Source organism: Hibiscus syriacus, unplaced genomic scaffold (assembly GCF_006381635.1).
Source record: "Hibiscus syriacus cultivar Baekdansim isolate YM2019G1 unplaced genomic scaffold, ASM638163v2 tig00000453_pilon, whole genome shotgun sequence".
Classification (NCBI taxonomy): domain Eukaryota; kingdom Viridiplantae; phylum Streptophyta; class Magnoliopsida; order Malvales; family Malvaceae; genus Hibiscus; species Hibiscus syriacus.
Window position 1 is genome coordinate 540,410 of NW_024061788.1, and position 13,848 is coordinate 554,257.

Below are 13,848 nucleotides of genomic sequence, written 5' to 3' on the forward strand. Positions count from 1 at the left end.
CGCTAGAATTATTCAATGATATTTTAGGTCTAGGTTACATCTCTTTTATAATAGAAATCCTGGTACATAATTACAAAATCAACCCTGTACCGTGCTTACGTCTTCGCAGACTGTTTGTTTTTTAGAAGACCGAAGCTCTTCAACGTCTGCGCGAGCTCTTTTGGTGCAGACTTGGTTTTATGTCTTTAAAGGTCTTCAAACCTCTTCAAGAACAATTATAAAATATAATTATTTATTAAAATAATTTAAATAATAATAAGGTTATTTATTTTAAAATAATTTATTTTAAAATAATTTATAAAATAATTTATTTTAAAATAATTTATTATAAAATAATTGATTTATTTTAAAATAATTTATTTTAAATAATTTATTAGTATAGATTGATTTATTTTAAAATATGGATTGATTTATTTTAAATAATTTATTAGTATCATTGATTTATTTTAAAATATGGATTGATTTATTTTAAATAATTTATTAGTATGGATTGATTTATTTTAAAATATGATTGATTTATTTTAAATAATTTATTTGTATGGATTGATTTATTTTAAAATAGATTTGATTTATTTAAATAATTTATTTCTATGGATTGATTTATTTTAAAATATGGATTGATTTATTATTGTAGTTGTATTGATTGATTTATTTTAAATAATTTATTAGTATGGATTGATTTATTTAAAATATGGATTGATTTATTATTGTAGTTGTATGGATTGATTTATTTTAAATAATTTATTAGTGAATTGATTTATTTTAAAATATAATTGATTTATTTTAAATAATTTATTAGTATAGATTGATTTTATTTTAAAATATGGATTGATTTATTTTAAATAATTTATTAGTATGGATTGATTTATTTTAAATAATTTATTTGTATGGATTGATTATTTTTAAATATGGATGATTTATTATTGTTTTGTATGGATTGATTTATTTTAAATAATTTATTTGTATGAATTGATTTATTTTAAAATATGGATTGATTATTGTAGTTGTATGAATTGATTTATTTTAAATAATTTATAGTATGGATTGATTTATTTTAAAATAGATTGATTTATTTAAATTGATTTATTTTAAATAATTTATTGTAGTTGTATGAATTATTTAAATTTCAGTATTGTAAAATAAAATTATTTAAATCTCAGTATTGCAAAACTCTTTTAAGTTTAAAAAATCAGTTTATTTATATTTCAGTTCATTTTAGCAGTCTGCAGACGTTAAAAAACAAACAGACTTCTTCTTGTAGACTGCAGACTTTTGGTCCACCTCTTCTGCTGCAGATGCCTGCAGATGTGGTCCGCAGACTGCAGACCTTTTACCTCTGCAAAAACAAACGCTACCTAAGTGTTAGTTTGATTGGATGCTTTGAATGAAGGTGCATGCTCCTTGGTCGAATACTTGTGATGGTTCAGTTGGATTAGCTTTAAATGAATGTGCATGCTCCTTGACTAAATGTTTGTGACTTTTCATCCTTAGGTGCCTAAATGAATGCACATGTTTCCTTATGAATGTACATGACTCATTCTGGCCGAATAGCATGGTGATGGTTCGGCCAAGGGTGTGCCTTGCACGTGCCTTTTTTTTGGCGCCAAGATGATGTCTTAGGAAGCTAACTTGGTAACTTTTGACAAGGTAGGTCCTTAGCTAGGTGCTATTTTCCTTTTAGCTCCTCAGTTCACAGTCCAGCTCACTTGCAGCTAGATAAGCTCCATTTGTCCACTACTTGGTCCTCAGTTCCCCTCTGGCTTTGAGCTACCTTGCAACTTGCTCAGCTATCCTACATAAACTTTGAGCTATCCTTGAGCTAAATGAGCTTTCATCCTTTGTCAACGAGCTGTCGTAGCTTTCATACCTTAACCTTGCACCTAAGTAAAGCATGAAAACAATCAAGTTAGCTAGAATAAAGCTATGAACATAAAGAATACACGATGCAATCCTAATTAAAGTAAGTAAATACAATCTAAACATATGAACATGATGTGTAACATAAAGTATGCATATCATATCTAAGAATAAACATAATATAAAGATGTGGATATAAATAATGCATCACATATCAAGATAATCGTATAATATGCAAAGTATAAGGACAAATGAATGTAAACACATGTTATCATGTAAGACACAAGGCAAAGCATACTTAAGTCATGAATATGAATGGGATGCATAGCATAAAGTATACTAATGATATGAATATGCATGATTGCAAAATAAGATGATCAAAGCACAATATGAATATGAATGGGATGCATAGCATAAAGTATACTAATGATATGAATATGCATGATTGCAAAATAAGATGATCAAAGCACAATATGACACGTATGAAATATGCAACATAAAATGATTAAAGATGTGTAATGAAGGTAAAAGCTTCCTTCACTTTCATCCTTATGAAAAAACATGAAAGAGTAATGAGTCACTAGTAGGATCATATCACCCAATGTCATATCCGCTGGAAACAACGTTAACATTACCTTGGGGTGACCAACACCAGTGTTTTCGACACAGTATTCACCGACGTTCAGCTTGTCGTTAATTAAAATTCTAAGGTTCTTCAGCCACTATAAATATTTAATCTCTGGCCATTGGCTCCGATACTGGCGCCTTCGAAGCCGAAGAATAATAAGAAAGAAGATGCGATCGATATCCCTGAGGATGATTCCACGGTTAATAAAGTCGTAAGCTTCACCACTCCATAATTAATAAATCCAAAGTCATGAGCTTCAACGTGAAATAATGTTAGTTTGTTTGAGATCACTACATTACTCTATTATTATAAGATCAACCAACTCGGTAAATCAATCATGTAAGCGTTGACTTATACATCAAAAGGAGTGACATAGCATGATTGGTGACGCGCCATATCAGCGTAATATAACGAAATAGTTAGTCAATAACAAAAAAACATTCCACGGCCAAAAGTCCACGCTAAGTTTTTTCTGAGTTTGAGGGTTACATTGGGTGAAAAATAATTTGAGGACCACATTGGTTTCTTCTAAAGTTCGAGAGTCTCAAGTACCTTTTTGCATAAAACCCCCAAATCACTAAAAATTTCAAATATCTAATCCTAACCTTCCTTGCCAACCATAGTCGCCGTCATCGACGTCTCCCTTGCCATCTCCTTGGTCAGTTGTCGTCATGCGCGTCGTTGGATTGTCTAGGTGTCACGAATTTAGGGGTTTGAATTTGCCATGGTTTTTTGTCACAATTTTATTGTTTCCTTCGTCGAAGACGTGGTGTTTATGGTTGTGTTTGGCTCGTTGTAGGGTGGAGGTTATAGTGGAGGACTGATCAACCTCAAATAGTGATAGTAAGTGTGAGTTTAGGGATTGAAATCAAAGTTTTGAGGTTTTTATTATAGTTTTTTCAAATTTTTTGAGTTTTTTAATATATAATTTTATTTTTTAATTTAAATAAAATTTTTAAATTTATCAAAACGACACGTGTTATTTAATGGTGGAATTTAACGGACGTTATGACCCGAACATCTAAAATAGCAACATTTATAACGTTATACATCTAGATGATTTAAAAAAATTAAAAAAATGATATATTTAATCACTTATTTTATAATTAAGCCTTTTGAGAAAGTCACCATTAGTTGTCGACAATTTTGGAATATGTCCTATGCTGACGTCAATTTTCCCATGCATGTCTCTCAGTTGGGCGAGCAGATGGATAAATTTTAATTTATTGGTTGAATGACACATTTAACTCATTGAATAATCCCATTAACCCCTACTTAAAACCCAATCAAATCTAAAAACAACATCATGAACTAGAGCTTAGAAGGAACGTGAAAATGAACATAGGATGCAAAAACGAGATTAAATCAGCTTGAGGTCGCTGATGGAATCAAACACCCTCTAAAATCTCAAGTTGCTATCTCTATCTTCCATGGAAGATGACTTGTCTTTAAGCTCAAAAGACGCTGATTAACACCTTTACCTTTATCAAATTTAGATGGATTACTAGCTCAAGAAAGATGTCTCCTTTGATGCTTCTACTTGGGTTAGAGAAGAAAGAAATGTGGGTGCAAAATACTAGGAAGATGAACAAGAAAGAGGGTTAAGCTTTTCCCCTAATACTTTGCCCAGTGACATTAGAAAAACTAAAAGGTTTTATTCCTTTTTTATTCTATAATGGTCTAATTACACATATGGTCTCTCCTCATTTGATCTCAATACAAAAATTTCTTTTCTACCGCTATTTAATAAACTCAAATTCATTTGATAAAGCCCGCATCGAATTGTAAACCTCTCAGATCAATTCACCTATGTTGACTCGAAAATTCGGGACATAACACAATTAACACTTGTGAGATCAGTGAATATCTCTCAAGCATCAACCCAAAACAACACAAGCAAAATTAACAAGCAGATTAAAATGAAACACATCCATAAAGCAAACTTGTTACAAGCGTTGACGATTTGCAAAATAATACATCCATATAGTAATGATCAACATTAGTCAAATGATTAAATTAATATAATTTACAAATCCAATAATTAAATTAATATTTTTTTGTTAAAATAAATAAATTTATTATTTGATATAAATCCAGAGAAACAAAATACCTCTTTATCCTTATTTCGTTAACCTTCTTCCCCCATTTTAGGTTGATGTTGCGTCAATGAACTCATCGTCATGACAATCCAAGGGTTCAAGGTCATACTGCAATTGTAACAATGCTAAAATGAGAACAGAGGATGACGTTTTCATTTATGTTTGCCTATAGTCATTAGCACTGTTTCTGTTCCTCCATTACCATCGAAGAATACACAACCGGGTAAAGATACAATATAATTTCGAAATACAAATTGTAATATGATGAAGAAATTTATTATTTTCTACTAAATTATAGCGTTGGCAATTATTTCAATCATACAGAACCAGCAAAAGGTCACATCAACATTACATCAAAGTGAATGTCCTTACTCCTCGGATTCCTCTAGAGCTGCTTCGATTCGCAAAAGAACGAACCCAACTGCGACCCCAACCAGCACAAGACCATTCACGATGGCTGCAATCTTGAAAATCTCAGCTGCTTCGTTGCATGTTGATGACAAGGCCCACCGCTGCCCCTTCTTCCTTTGCCACTCGCCTTCAAGGAGTTGACAACATTAGCAAAGCACTTCTCGGTACTCACCGGCAGCCGAGGGGAAACCACGTTGTTGTGTGCTTTCAGACCGTCATAGGAACTCATCCCTCCAATGTAAACCACTTTTGGTGTCCTCCGTCGGCATATGCTGCCATAATTCGCCACTAAGCCAGTGACAGTAGCTGGGCCCACGACGGCTGAAGTACTTGTCGCCATGTTCACGAAGCTGTAGCACTTTGGCACGCACAAGGAATTCGCCTGTACTTTGGAGATACAAAATGAAATGTAATGAAATGAAGGGATTTGGGTTAATCTGTGAGCTGGATCGTGCAGGATGTTGCAGATAAGAGGAGAGGAAAGAAAAAGGCACCGTACGGGAGCCTGATTTTGGATAAGGTAAAGCTCATTCTGGTTGGCTGTCAAACCATAAGATGAGAAGATGGATTTCACTATTTCTGCCAAACAATTCATTAATTATTATAGCGGTTATTAAATTTTACTAATCATACTTAAACATTAAAAATATTTAATTGTTAAGGATTAACCGTCATTAATTGTTTAATTACAAATTAACATATAAAGTTAACATATTATAATTCTTTTCAAACACAACACAATAGGAAAGTTTCTAAGTTTTATAAAATTAACCATGATAGAAACATATTTATATTTATAGAAATCTTATTAATTTATAGATACATTTTATTTTTATAGAAATATATATTAGGAGGCATATTCATTTTTTATTTTTTCATTTTAAAACCGTACATGCATATTTACATTTAAAAATTTTAAATAAGATATTTTTCTATTTATATTTGATTTAATATGTTCCAATATAATATAAACATGATAACAAGAAAATTAAAGAATAACCATTTTGATTTTATTTTTAATTTTATTCTCTCTAAAAATATAATTAATTAATTATAATTTACTAATGGTTAGTTGGTGGTTAATAATTTATCAATATTTGTAATTGTAATAGTTAATGACACTTCTAGTGGTTTAGTTAATCGAAACTGTTTAACTATAACGGTTCAATTAATTAACATGTAAAATCTAACAGTCATACTGATTAACGGTTACAATTAATGATTATGGATTAATTTAAATACTCTAACATCTATAGTTAATTATTTTTTAAATTAATATTCTTTTTTACCATTCACCGTAAAAATGTTTCCTATAAGAAAATTTTTTGAAAAGTGATTTCACTAAAAAGGTGTTTTCTGCCCACATGGTAGACAATGAAAAGTGTATTTAACAAAGTATTGAGTACACAAATAGTTCTAGACTATAACGTATTACTTTATTGAGTTTTTCGATTATTAAAAGTTATAAAATGATCTTTCGACTATATGATATTGTTTTATTGAGTCTCTCAAATATTAAAAGTTAAAAAAATGGTTACTCGACTATTCTATGTTCCAAGTTAGTCCTTTTTCTATTAAAATTTGGCTGACGTTTGAGTTGAATGTTAACATGTTGACTAGATATGATAAAATCATGTTTTAATCATGTCTAATGGCACCACTATTGTTTTCAAGCATTAGTTTGACGGCATAATGTTTCAAATACTTGCTCCATGATATAATGTAAACAGAGACGATCTACAAAATAAAATCAAGTGATTTTGGATAAAATTTTATCAATTTCATTCAACATGTTGTATGGACATGATATTTTGATTATTGATTTTTATTATTGTCATTTGCGTGTAATTTTATTATTAATATCATTGAATAATATTGTTAATTATTTTAAATATCCATAATAAGTTATTATTATGAAAACAATAATAAAATAAGATTGATATGAAATTTGATAGATATTCATGAGATAAATATGTGTTTATCGGATAATTCTCAACATGTTGATTATTGTGTTTTGACATAATCAAACGTTGCCTTTAATCGGACAATTATAAAGATTATGTTTGAACATGACGTGAATCATGTAGTGAGATGTGAGCGATTAAGATAGAATTATCCCTCTTATAATAAGAGAGATATCTTAAGGCCCTTCAATGATTGAGATTGAGAAAGGCATGGCCATACTCAAATAAGTTAACAGAGATCAGTGTCATTAATGTGTTTAGTCAATTTAATTAAATATCAAGAAAGTGAAGATAGAGTGATATAAGGTTGACATTTTTCATGTTTTATATTCTATCAAGATATTGTGAGATAAAAGGATTATGACATGAGTCGTGTTAAGGTTTTCTCAAATCACGAGCTTTTCATTTAACTTGGTAGTCATAAGGTGTTGCTAGAGACCGCTTATGACATGTAGGATCAAATGTGATTTTACTACTGTCAACGCTAATTGAACCTATAGGGTCACACATTAAGAATGTAAGAAAGATTGTGGTTATTACTCTTAATAATAATTTAAGATAATGAGATTATTTAAATTATATTTTAAAAGAGTTATTTATTATTTGAATTTAAGAAATTATATTCGTATTCTTTTGACATAATAGTTTATTTATTAGTATTTCTTTATTTGATTCGGAAATAATATTAAATAACATGTTTATTAAATTTTCGTTGAAATTAAATTCTTATCAAATAAGGGATATGATTTAAGTTATTATTTAATTTAAAACGAGTTTTAAATTAATAATAATTAAATTAATTAATTAAAAACTGAAGATTTAGCTTAACCCTAATCAAGTCATATAGAATTAGCATGAGGGTATGGTTAATCACTTTTTACAGTCGTCTAAAACCAAAAACCACAAAACAGTTTTTAAGAAAAACATATTAGAAATAACATTCTATAATCATTCATCGTTTGTTTGTGTGTGGATATATGTAGAGGACGGTCATCTTTCAAAAAGGCAGCATCCTTAAAGATCGAAAAAAAGTCACAGACAACATAGAAGAATTTTAGAATCAAAGTGTAACACCCCCAACCCGTACCCGACCCAGATACGAGTCCGAGGTGTCACATTGACTTTTTAAACTTTGACTCTTAAAGAAAATCATGGAAATTTTAAACTTTCATTAAAATAAAATACGTTAATTTACATAAATTAGACCAAATAATACAAAATCGATCAGAGCATGTGTAATTCACAACTTGTTACATGCCAACACACTATATACAACAAAATACATACTTTGTCAATTACTTCTGATTTGATCTTTTAGTAGGGTATGTTGTCCGTGCAACTCCTAATTCTGGTCTTCTTGCTTCTTGGTACCTACGTGTAAATCACTTACACGGTAAGTCACAGACTTAGTGAGGCTTAAAATGAATATATAACAATAAATTCACGAACATGCAATACTATCAATCTATCATGATATGACAATTTACATGTATCCACTAAGTTATGACATATATGATTATGATATGCGCATATGAACTTTAACTTCACATAAGATTTTTCATTCAATTTATCTTTGGATGCCCATGTACATTATTGAGAACAGGAGGTACGTGAGTATATTGAGGTTGTGCATAAATGTTGTCACCACATCTCGAATAAATTCCCACTAGGGGAACTGAATATTTGTCCTGAAGGACCACTATGTCCTGAAGGACCACTATGTCCTGAAGGACCACTATGTCCAGAAGGACCACTAATAATCCCTCGACTCTTGGCATGCCAATTATACCTACAGCTCTCAAATCATATAACATGTGCTTAATTATAAGTATCTGTCACATTTCAAATCACTTCTATCTTTCTTATATAAACACATCACATGCACATACATGATCCTTTATCTTTTCCAACATAACTTAGGATTATCCTTTGATGATATCATTCATCAAACATAGTGTCATATTATAACATGGATGAATTATGTATGTAATCACTATAACCAATATATATATATATATATATGTATGCATGTACATGTATATGAAATCATGAATTCAACTATAAGGGATAGACTTATTGCAAGTTTTATCTCCATACAACTCTATCTAGGATATGCACTCACCTTAGCCTTGCTTGATTTGAATTGATTCTAGAACTTATCTCTTTCAGGATCGTTTCTAATTCCTCGATTGTTCCGGAACAGAATTACGTTCAATATATACATAATCATACATTACTACATATCATTATTCCACATTACATACTCTAATCTTTCATTTCTTAAGCTAAAGGAAAGGCTAATATCATTTCCTCATTAAAGTAGGTATCGGTACCCTCTATAGGGTATCGGTACATCCCTTAACTGATGTATCAGTACACCGCCTAGGTATCGATACCCAAATTAGATTCGATAATTTTTCATTTCAAGGGGGCATCGATACTCTTGAGGTATTGGTACCTGTTGAATGGGTACCGATACCCATTGCCTAGAAATCACATTTTCAATTTGAAAATTACTTCATTTCAGCTCAGTTACTTCATATATCATCCTCTTTCATATCCTTAACTTACACACACCTACTTAAACTCATTAATACTCATTCAATACATCTTTAACTTCAAAATCCAATCCTCCACATAGCATTCAAGAATCATACTCAAATTTCAACATTTTCTAAATCCAATTCTAACACTTCATACTCCTTAATTAGGTTGATGACAAGTCAAATTTGGTCTGGAAATCTTATTACTATCCTTCTACCAAGATTTCACTTATTCACTTCCTTTATTTAATCCTTTCTATACCTTTCATATTGTTGTTTTAAGACAAATTAAGCTTTCCTTAAACTTAATTATCATCTAATGATCATAAGCCAACCTTAAATTTAACAAGAAATTAACTAACAAGAAAACTCACCTTTGATTCAAGCCTTCATGTATGAAGAAGGAAGAAGGAAGAAGGAAGAGGAGAAGAGAACTTTGGAACCTTTTGTTTACTTCCCCCCTCAATCCACGTGTCTTAATATATACATAAACAAATTTAATTATTTACTTGCCAATAACCATTTTGTCCTTCAATTTCATATTCCTTGCAATTCAATCCTAAAATAAATTTATAATAAAAGCCCCTAAATTATTCAATTATTCTACTTTAGTCAACAATTTCTATAGTTTAATAATTTAGTCACTAACCCGGTATTAAGGATGCTACAAATCTCGCTCTTAAGAAAATTCATCCTCGAATTTTCAATGGCCAAATAGATGGGGGTATTGATTCTTCATGTCTTCTTCACACTACCACGTTGCTTCCTCTATCTTGTAATACCTCCATAAGACTTTGACCAATGGAATAGTCTTGTTTCTTAGTTGCTTAACCTCGTGAGATAAGATTTGGACCGATTCTTTCTCATAAGTCAAATCCAGTTGAACCTCTATCTCTTCTGGCGTCATGATATGGGAGGGATCAGATCTATACTTTCAAAGCATTGAGACATGAAAGACATCATGGATCTTCTCCATTTCAGGTGGAAAAGCTAGCTGATATGCTACTGGTCCCACTCTCTTAACAATCTCATAGGGTCCAACAAATATGGGACTAAGTTTTCCCTTACGTCCAAACCTCAAAACCTTCTTCCAATGAGATACTTTTAAAAACACTTTATCTCCAACTTGATATTCTATCTCATTCCTCTTTAAATCCGCGTACGATTTCTGTCTATCAGCTGTTGCTTTGAGATTATTCTGAATTACTTGCACATTTTCTTCCACTTCTTGAATTAACTCAAGACCAAGGACTTCTTTATCTTTAAGCTCGAACCAATTCAAGAGCGTACGATATCTTCTTCCATAAAGAGCTTCATATGGAGTCATTTTGATACTTGACTGATAACTATTATTGTATGCAAATTCAGCAAGTGGCAAGTACTTTTCCTACGATCCCTTGAATTCGATAACACAAGCTCTTAACATATCCTCCAAGATTTGGATAGTTCGCTCAGACTGTCCACCTGTCTAAGGATGGAATGTTATGCGAAAGTTCAGTCGAGTGTCTAATGCTCCATGCAAGGTCTTCTAGAATCTTGAAGTAAATCGAGGGTCTCGATCAGAAACTATAAAAACAGGTACATCATATAATCGTATAATCTACCTGATATATAACTCGGCATATTTATCCATGGAGAAATCAGCTCGTACCGGAATAAAATAGGCTGACTTGGTCAATCTATCTACAATCACCCAAATGAAATCTATTTTATTTGGAGTTAAAGGCAACCCTGTCACAAAATCCATTGTTACATTCTCTCATTTCCACTGAGGAATCGACATTGGTTGCAACAGTCCTGACGGAACCTGATGCTCAGCTTTGACTTGCTGAAAAGTCAAACACTTAGATACAAATTCCGTAACTTTTCATTCCAGGCCACCAATATCGACTCTTGAGGTCCATATACATTTTGTTTCCTCCTGGATGCATATTCAATGGACTAGAATGAGCTTCTGATAACAATTCCTTCTTTAATTCATCATCATTCGGAATTACCAATCTCCCTCGATAATACAAGTTCTCATCAGACTTGATCTCATAATCTTTTAACTCTTCATTCTCTAATTATTGCAATTTCTTCAAACACGTTTCATCTTTACTTTGCAATTCCTTAATTCAATCTTGCCATGATGGCTTGAAAGTCAATTTCGCACAGATTGCACCATCTCCACTTAGAAATAATCAGGCATCTAAAGCTTGCAAGGCTCCAAACGTCATTCGACTTAAGGCATTCGCCACCACATTTGCTTTTCCTGGATGGAAATCAATCACTACATCGTAATCTTTTAGAAATTCCACCTATCTCTTCTGTCTTAAATTAAACTACTTCTGAGTCATTGAATACTTCAAACTCTTATGATCTGTATACAAGTAGTGATGCCAGATCTTAAGAGCAAACACTACTGCATTCATTTCTAGATTGTGTGTCGAATAATTCTTCTCATGAGGCTTTAATTGTCTCGAAGCATAGGCCACCACCTTGTCTTCTTACATTAACACACATCCCAAGCCATTATGGGATGCATCACTATAAACTACGAAGTTCTTACCAGACTCGGGTTGAAGTAATACTGGAGCTTCTATCAAAATCTTCTTTAACATCTCAAAACTCTCTTGGCATTCCGGAGTCCACACAAAACAAATTTTTCATTTTTCCTCATCAATCTGGTTAATGGTAAAGCTATCATCGAAATGTTTTTAACGAACCTTCGATAATAACCGGCTAACCCCAGAAAACTTCTAACTTTCGATATATACTTTGGAACTTCCCACTCCAGAATAGCTTTAATATTTTGGGGATCCACTCGAATTCCTTCTGCAGAAATTACATGTCCAAGGAATGTCACTTCATTCAACAAGAATTCACATTTAGATAGTTTAGCATATAGCTTCTTATCTTGCAAAACCTGTAAAACTATCTTCAGGTGCAAACTATGATATTCTTCAGACTTCAAATACACCAAAATATCATCAATGAACACCACTACGAACTGATCCAAATAGGGTTGGAATATTCTGTTCATGAGATCCATGAAAGCAGCTGGTGTATTGGTTACTCCAAATGGCATCACGATGAATTCATAATGACCATATCTCGTTCAAAAAACTGTATTCAGAATATTTTTATCTTAAATCTTCAATTACTGGTAACCATAACGTAAATCAATCTTCAAGAACACTGAAGCTCCCTTTAACTAATCAAATAAATCGTCGATTAGGGGAAGGGGATACTTGTTCTTAATGGTCACCTTGTTGAACTGCCTATAATCAATGCAGAGACGCATTAAACCATCTTTTTTCTTAACAAACAGAACTGGATTCCCCCAAGGCGATACACTTGGTCTAATAAACCCTTTATCTAGTAATTAATTCTTGCAACTCTTTTGGAGCCATTCGGTATGGTGCCATTGCAATAGGCGTTGTTCCCAGCATTATTTCAATTAGAAATTCTACCTCTCTGTCTGGAGGTAAGCCCGGTAACTCTGTAGGAAATACATCGGGAAACTCTCCGACTATAGGTTTTTCTTCAATTCCCTTCCCCTTGTTTCTAATATCCAGCACATTAGCAATGAACCCTTGACATCCCTGTAGTAGTAACTTCTTTGCCGATATCACTGAGATTACATTTGCCAATGGATTCTATCCTTCACTAAATACAATGACTTATACACCTTCTAGACTTCTCAACGTTACTCTTTTCAGTCTACAATCAACATTTACGTGGTAACGATATAACCAATTCATTCCTAGTATCACTTCGAATTCGTCAAAGGGTAATTCCATCAGATTGGGAAGAAATTTAATTCCTTGAACCTGTATGGGACACCCTCGACACACCATATTTTCCCGAGCACTGTGCCCTAACGGATTCATCACTATCACATTATTGCTAGTAACTTCTAATTGAATATTCAATTCCCTCACTAGCTTACTACTAATGTAAGAATAGGTAGAACCCGAATCAATCAGTACCAAAACATTCTTGTTATACAACTGAAAGATATCTGCTATTATCTCCGGGTCATCTCGATCCTCATTGGTCTTGAGGTTGTACACTTGAGCAGTAGAGTGTATATCCTGTTGAGTAGAGGACTCGGGCTGACTTCTTCCTCTACCTCTTCTCCTCTTAGTTGTAGAAGAAGACCTCTCTGGTTGCGTAGACTCACTGGCTATCATGGGACAATCTCGAACAAAATTCTCGGTGTCTCCACATTTAAAGCATGCTCCAGAAATCATTTTACATATCCCCGAGTGATTCCTTCCACAATGTAAACATTGTCTGACTTGGCCTTGGTTGGATGTCTCAGCTCCAAATCTCACTGACTGGGTTTGTCTGCCTCTCAT

The 13,848-nt window shown here is 32.4% G+C and overlaps 1 pseudogene; it reads right to left on the reverse strand.

Moving 5' to 3' along the window:
* Positions 1–4,589: 4,589 nt before the first annotated feature.
* LOC120205886 lies at positions 4,590–5,550 on the reverse strand (annotated as a pseudogene).
* Positions 5,551–13,848: the final 8,298 nt, after the last annotated feature.